This window comes from Sinocyclocheilus grahami, unplaced genomic scaffold (genome assembly GCF_001515645.1).
Source record: "Sinocyclocheilus grahami isolate Dianchi unplaced genomic scaffold, SAMN03320097.WGS_v1.1 scaffold340.1, whole genome shotgun sequence".
NCBI lineage: Eukaryota > Metazoa > Chordata > Actinopteri > Cypriniformes > Cyprinidae > Sinocyclocheilus > Sinocyclocheilus grahami.
In genome coordinates this window covers 584270-592098 of record NW_015505519.1, presented here as the reverse complement: position 1 = coordinate 592098, position 7829 = coordinate 584270, and the positions used below count along the sequence as shown (strand labels likewise).

The window sequence follows — 7829 nt, the reverse complement described above, 5'->3', positions numbered from 1 at the left end:
ACAAAAAATGTCGGGAAACGACACCTCTGGCCATTCCGTTGGGTCGTTTTTCCATTCACAGATACCGTATGGACAGTCTGACCCAATACGGCTCAGTTTTTATGCGTATGTTGCTCTGTCGAGCGGCAGAAATTATTTTATGTAGGCCATTCTGAGTCAAACAATGCTTTTCCAATGAGGGGGAAAGGACTGATTTTCCCCCCGCCAACATCGCCCACACAGCTGTGACGCGACACCGATCAAGTCTATTGGCATTTCCTGGGTTTCTTCTGCAAGGCGTATTTGCCGTTTCAGTGCGAGAGCGCCCTTTCCAATGAGGGGGAAAGGACTGTTTCCGCCCACACAGCTATGACGCGACACCGATCAAGTCTATTTGAAACAAGATGAATGGTCTATGCTTAATTTCATGAAGTGTGCGATTAATCGAGATTAATCACAGAAAAAGGATGTGATTAATTAGATAAAACATTGTTTATCGATTGACAGCCCTAATTATATGCTTCGTTTTTTCCATCTTACTTTGCTCTCTTCAAAGTCAAAACGGATGCTTCGAACTGCTCTGTTTTTGTGAACCGTAAACTCTGCCTACTTCAATTTGATTGGCCATCTTGGTCATTTTGACATTGACAAGCGGTGTTAGATCGCTGAGGCAGACCAGCCTAATTTTTTTTAACTGAATGCTTGAAAAACAATAATAATAATCGTAATTGTCAACATTGTCAAATCATAACAATATAACAACAATCCAGGGTCCTTTTCAATCCAGATTAAGTGCCAAGTCCTTAAACAAAGCCATTGTTCTTTTTGCTTTAAGTTTATAAGCAGACCAGCCTAAATTAAAAACGTAACTTTTCATCATCCAAACAACAGAGGGTTGCGTAATGGAGGGCAGCAGAGCAATGCAAGAATTTTAAATATAGGCCTTATTATTGGGGGGGACTTGTCTCTCTCAGAGTCTGTAGTGGTTACGGCCCTACAGACTGGGAGTACATGAATACCAATTCGTCCTAATGAAATATGAATGTAATGTGTTTGTGACCCTCTTTCCCCTGCAGAACTATGTGACTTGTGCGTTAGGAATACACTATGTTGGCTTTGTGATGATCTGCTTTGGTGCTTCTAACTCCCTGTGCTCATTCGCATTTGGTAAACTGGCTCAATACACTGGAAGAATCGCCCTCTTTTGCTTGGGTAATAAAAGAACAGGTTGACATATGGTTTAAAGGTTAAGTATGGTTGTTAGTATGGTTGTTGTTCATTCTGTCTTACTACACTTTCACAGCTGCAGTGACAAACCTGGGCTGTTTTCTGGGTCTTTTGTTCTGGGAGCCTCATCCAGACCTGCTGGGAGTGTTCTTTGTGTTTCCGGCCCTCTGGGGGATGGCTGACGCTGTGTGGCAAACACAAACCAATGGTAAGTGCTTTATACTGCATACTACTTAGTTATCTATACAGTTAAGCTATTCTTACGAATATAAAATGGATAGTTTTTGGTGCTAAATTCCGATAAACAGTCTATAATTATGAACAGCCTAAAATCAGGCTATTTTATTACAATTTTTTTTTATTTTTACATCATAAATATGAATAAAATAATAAAAAGAAAGAAATAATTAAATATTATAATAATGTTTATAGAAATACTTCCATAGATGTTTTAACATGTTTATATATATATATATATATACACACACATATATATATATATATATATATAATATAATATTTTTTTTTATATATAATGAATGTAATGTGTTTGTGACCCTCTTTCCCCTGCAGAACTATGTGACTTGTGCGTTAGGAATACACTATGTTGGCTTTGTGATGATCTGCTTTGGTGCTTCTAACTCCCTGTGCTCATTCGCATTTGGTAAACTGGCTCAATACACTGGAAGAATCGCCCTCTTTTGCTTGGGTAATAAAAGAACAGGTTGACATATGGTTTAAAGGTTAAGTATGGTTGTTAGTATGGTTGTTGTTCATTCTGTCTTACTACACTTTCACAGCTGCAGTGACAAACCTGGGCTGTTTTCTGGGTCTTTTGTTCTGGGAGCCTCATCCAGACCTGCTGGGAGTGTTCTTTGTGTTTCCGGCCCTCTGGGGGATGGCTGACGCTGTGTGGCAAACACAAACCAATGGTAAGTGCTTTATACTGCATACTACTTAGTTATCTATACAGTTAAGCTATTCTTACGAATATAAAATGGATAGTTTTTGGTGCTAAATTCCGATAAACAGTCTATAATTATGAACAGCCTAAAATCAGGCTATTTTATTACAATTTTTTTTTATTTTTACATCATAAATATGAATAAAATAATAAAAAGAAAGAAATAATTAAATATTATAATAATGTTTATAGAAATACTTCCATAGATGTTTTAACATGTTTATATATATATATATATATACACACATATATATATATATATAAATATAACCTAATATATTTTTTTTTATTTAGAAATATACTGTATAGTCATTATACTGTGTGTTTATTTCATATGCAGCACTTTATGGCATTCTCTTTGTTGAGCACAAAGAAGCAGCATTTGCTAACTACCGCATGTGGGAGTCACTCGGTTTTGTTATAGCCTTTGCTTACAGCACATTCATCTGCCTGTCCACCAAAATCTACGTTGCTTTGGCAGTTCTTGCCCTTACCATGGTAACTTACCTTTATGTTGAGTACAACGAGTACAAGCATCCAACTCCACAAGTGACTATTGACAACTTGCATAAACCAGAAAAGACCGACCTCAAAGAATTGAATGACAAAGATGAAAAAGATATAATCTCTCAGACACAAATGTAAATAGATTTTAGTTGATAGTTCTGCATCATCAGTATGTATCTCAGTATGTAAATTTTTTTTTTGTTGTCATTCAGAGATTATTTTTCTGTATGTTTTACAGTGTTGAGAAGCTATTCTGTTTTTTTGATGTGGCATGTAAATGTTTTGATAATTTTCTTTATTATTTTTTATTTCTGTACAAAAGCACAAACAATTTATTTCAGTATATCCATTATATTACTTTTTTCTTTTCTTTTAATATGTTTATTGCATTTACCTCATATGCAGCAGATCAAATACTGTTAAATGTTAACATGAACAAAGTGTTAAGTAGATTAGGAGATCATATAGAAAATATGATCATAAAGTAGAGATTGATGTCTATATATAATAAATCAGCTGTTTTTACCATAAACTAAATTACGCAGCGACTGTATCAGTTTCCCATTGCATCATACTGAGTCAAAGCTCACATGTCAAATCTACAAGACAAAAATCACAGGATGAGATCCAGGTAATAAAATGTCTAACTGAGAACATAAAAAATAATGTAGCAAATTATATAATAATCATTCCAGACAGAATGTTACACGAAATGTAAATATTTCCACAATATTAAAATAATAGAATTAATGAAAAAAGATTCTGCACAGATTATAACCTTTATAGCCGTTATTAGCAATGTCTAAAGGGCATCGCTGCATGTTACAGGATCTTCCTGACATGCTCATATAGATAGTCTGAGTGAGTCATTATGAAGCTTTTGCACCAAAGAAGAAAAAAAAGGAATCAAAGAATAATTTGAAGATTACACTCTTCCTGAAGCAATAGCTATTAGTGTTGTTATGTAAGAAATGAGCAATATAACAGTGGATCAAAATGAAGCAATTGAATCTCATTCTATGCATCTGGGTTGTAATTCAGACAATAATTCTGGTTATGCCTCTCTGAATGATATGTAACATTCACATTCCCAGCTTACCAGAAATATTTTTATGACAGCACTAAAAAAAACACTTTTTAACAGTTATTCAACTGAAGAAAACAACTTTAAAACATGCGCTTGGATTCTTACGAGATAGTGTACAAATATTCTGTGTCCACGACACACTGTACAGTACACTCTAAAAAATGCTGGGTTAAAAAGAGACAAACCCAGCTATTGGGTTGTTTTGAACCACTGGGTCAAAACAACCCAACCGCTGGGTCAAAACAACCCAACCGCTGGGTCAAAACAACCCAACCGCTGGGTCAAAACAACCCAACCGCTGGGTCAAAACAACCCAACCGCTGGGTCAAAACAAACCAACCTCTGGGTCAAAACAACCCAACCATTTTTTAAAGTGTATATTCCAAATAAACAGTTTTAGGACATTTTTATGGGCTGATAATACGGTGAAATCCTGATCTATACTCCTTTAAGCAGTGCATAATTTACATGACAAACTAACAATTTTAGTAACCATGACAGAAATGAAATTTCAGAAATTCCCCAAGACTAACAGCTGGAATATAGCCTAAGATTTACTGTCTCTGTATGCCACCTGCATGCTGCTACGAAGACTACAGTGTAAATCACTGTATTTCTATAATAAACTTATGGTATACATAACATATAATGTAGTATATAGCAGGGATCCTCAAATCTGGCCCACGAGATCCACTTTCCTGCACACTCTAAAAAATGCTGGGTTAAATACAACCCAGTGCTGGGTAAAATAGGGACAAACCCAGCAATTGGGCTGTTTTGACTCAGCGGTTGGGTTAAATGTTTAACCCAACCTTCTGGGTAGTAACCCAACTGCTGGGTCAAAACAATCCAATCGCTTTTTTAGAGTGCAGAGTTTAGCTCTAACCCTAATCAAACACACCTGAGCATGCTAATCAATGTCTTCAGGTTCATTAGAAAATCACAGGTAGCTGAGTTTGATCAGGGTTGGAGCTAAACTATGCAGCGCATTGGCCCTCCAGGACAAGATTTGAGGAACCCTGGTATATAGCATGTGCACTGATAATATTACAGAATAACGCACCACAGTCTCTGTGTTGCTTTGCGTTGTGACCAGTAGATGGCAGCATCCTCACTAATAGCAAACTGGTCCTTGCCAGTCTTGCCTTTTCTGTAGTGTGTATGTTTGTATGTTTTGTAGTGTTTGTTGTGTAGGCTATTTTGATCTCCATAGGTGGCAGTGTTTTCTTGTTCTCTATATTCGGGTCTGAACATGGGGTTTTTTTCTTCTTTTTTTTCGGGTCTGAACATTTCCAGAGAAAATCATTTGATATAAATTGTAATGCAATTAGGCCTATATGTGACATGAGGTCTACATGATTCAACTTCACTTCTAAATATTAGGTTGCCCATTTCATTTATATGATAACGTCTTAAATGTTTGACTATTAGTAACATATTTAAAATATCTTATAAAATACACATCTTCACACATAGTGACGTCACCTGCTCCGACCTCGCAAGGTAACGCAGCAGCTCACGTGGCGCGCTTTTATTCAAACGTTTCCTAGCAACGAAAGATGACCAGAGCAGAGGACACAAAAGGACACACAAGATGTCTGACAGGAACTCTGTGGAGGATCTATCAGGCGACAGAGCTCAGGTAAGAGTGATTTATGCAAATATACTTTACAAACGACTTTGAAATCGAAAAAAGTGTGAAATTAGACCTAAATATGTAACTAGATGCACTAAAACTGAGGTAAGTTATATGAATGGATGTAAAAAAAAAACACACTGGCTTTATTGTGCTTTATTAAAAGCTGTGCTTTATTTCGTGAGCTAATTTAAATGTCTTTCTCAGTGTAACTAGATGCACTAAAACTGAGGTAAGTTATATGAATGGATGTAAAAAAAAACACACTGGCTTTATTGTGCTTTATTAAAAGCTGTGCTTTATTTCGTGAGCTAATTTAAATGTCTTTCTCATCGTACTATGACTGTGTTTACATGCACAAGAATGATCTGGTATTAGTCGATGCATAAACTCCTTATCATGACTGCCTTAACTAACTTAGATTAATTTAAACTGGTATATGTTCCAGTTTGTATGAGCCTCTAGACCAGTGTTTCCCAACCGCAGTCATTCTTGAGAAGTGGGACAAATCAGGGTGCAAAATTGAAAAAATAAAACCTTGTACTCAGACAAATGAAACTACATTTATGTATCTTATATGTACTAAGCTACCGAGCTATGCTTTGATTCAACCTCCCAACTTTTCTCTTTTTTTAACAAAATGTGCTCTTTTTTTTAACCTTGGACTGTGTAATATAATTTCAGCTTTATCTTTAACAGCATTCAAGATGTTTTTAACATTTCAAAACACATTCTGGTGTTAGCAGACAGATTACACTTTCACATGTGACCAACAATTCCACAACAAATATAAAATATCATAATGAAATATTATCAAAATATTCAACTGACGGAGTTGACACATCTGACGGAGGTGACGAAAACCTGAATTTGTAGTCATTTTAACTATCTCATACATTGAATCAGTCAATTACTGTATTAAAACAAACACAACAAACAGTGAGTATGTTATTGTTTATAAAGCTTTTATTCAAGTCAGATTTAAGTATTTTGATATATCATTGAAACACAAAATCTTATGGTGGTGACAAATTTGGCATTTCTTTCACAAAACCAGTGGAGTTCATGTAGTAGCCATTTTATTTTTTTCTGTTGACGCTAGATGCTAATGGAACCTGCTTCAGGAGAATACAATTATCTAAATATTTCAAATAATTTCCTCAGAAATTGGAAGATGGTGTTGACATATCATGGCTGTGTCACAGGAAATATTAACATTAGGATTTAAAATATTCTAAAACTATAAAACTTAGCAGAGCCTGTCTGACACTGATGTACTCTGCAGAGGTGAACTGTGGCAAGGGCGTCCTTTAGAGTGACAGCTGCCCCTGATATTGCCTGATTTTATTACATTTTATTGAATGTCTGACGGTGTTGACAAAAAGTGGGGACGCAACTTTAAAATCGTATTAAACATGCATGTGTCATTAAAAACAACCTTGCTTTGATAGGCGATATTATTTTTAAAAAATAATTATAAAAAAAACTTTTTATACATTTTATTGCATATAAATGCTTGAACCCTTCTCTGTAGACACACTGTTTTTGATGTAGTGAGAGGACATTAAGAAACATAGATTTGGTATAATAATGAGAAAATTAAATTGAAGGTGAAAATTGTGTTAAATACATTCTATTATTAATCCCTCATGACATTTAAAATGGAAAATATTTTTATTTTTAAATCTAATAGCAGTTACCCTTGCTGGACCCGTTTTGTCCCATGTCTCAAGAAGTTCACCGCTCAGGATTCACTTTCACGTGGTGTGACGCTCTGCATATTATCCTGTTTTTTATGGTCTATGGTATTATCCCACTCTATGCGTGTGTGTGCTCAGCTCAGTCACTCACGGCCCATGTGAGTGCTCCACTCATATACCGTTCATGTTTATCGAAACAGCAAAGTCCACTCAAAAATCAAGCTGACAGAAACATCTATGTAGTACAGTATTGTTTCTGTCTGCAATAGCCCTACTGTGCTGTAACAAGGTGTGGTGTATGGGCAACTCTGGTAACGCTGCCCTCTCATTCATTGATCTGCTAACCGTTATGCTCACGTGCCCTCTGATAATAATAGCTTTCTAGGATTAAACATTATTTGGATAATTGGTAAAAAAAAAAAAAAAATCTCTCTTAATAGCCCTACTGTGTGTTAGACCTACCTGAAAAACTAAAAAGCAATTTATTTCATTTGTAGGCCTATCGTGATTTTTTTTTAAATTTGTGCTATCATTAGTAATTACTTTATTTGTTCTTATTTTATTATTAACTGCTTAGCCTCCTTGTCATTTTTTATTCAATTCAAAGTTTTAAATCAAGCTATCTCGTGCTACTGCAACAAAATTACCCAAGTGTAAAATCAAAAATACACTGAGTGAGCAAAACTTTGTTTAATTACCATTATAACTAGCTATCTCACAATGTTTACA

General features: G+C 35.3%; 1 protein-coding gene and 1 pseudogene across 1 annotated transcript in view; both read left to right on the top strand.

The window, feature by feature from the left end:
- The window catches only part of LOC107603069 (protein unc-93 homolog A-like), a 10942-nt pseudogene extending 8127 nt beyond the window's left edge, over nt 1–2815 (top strand).
- Nucleotides 2816–5340: 2525 nt separating this feature from the next.
- LOC107603067 (probable tubulin polyglutamylase TTLL2) overlaps nt 5341–7829 on the top strand; it is a 6068-nt gene continuing 3579 nt past the window's right edge. The window contains exon 1 of the mRNA XM_016295766.1: nt 5341–5406. The gene's annotated coding sequence lies outside the window, so the exon portion shown is untranslated. The remainder of the gene's footprint in view (nt 5407–7829) is intronic.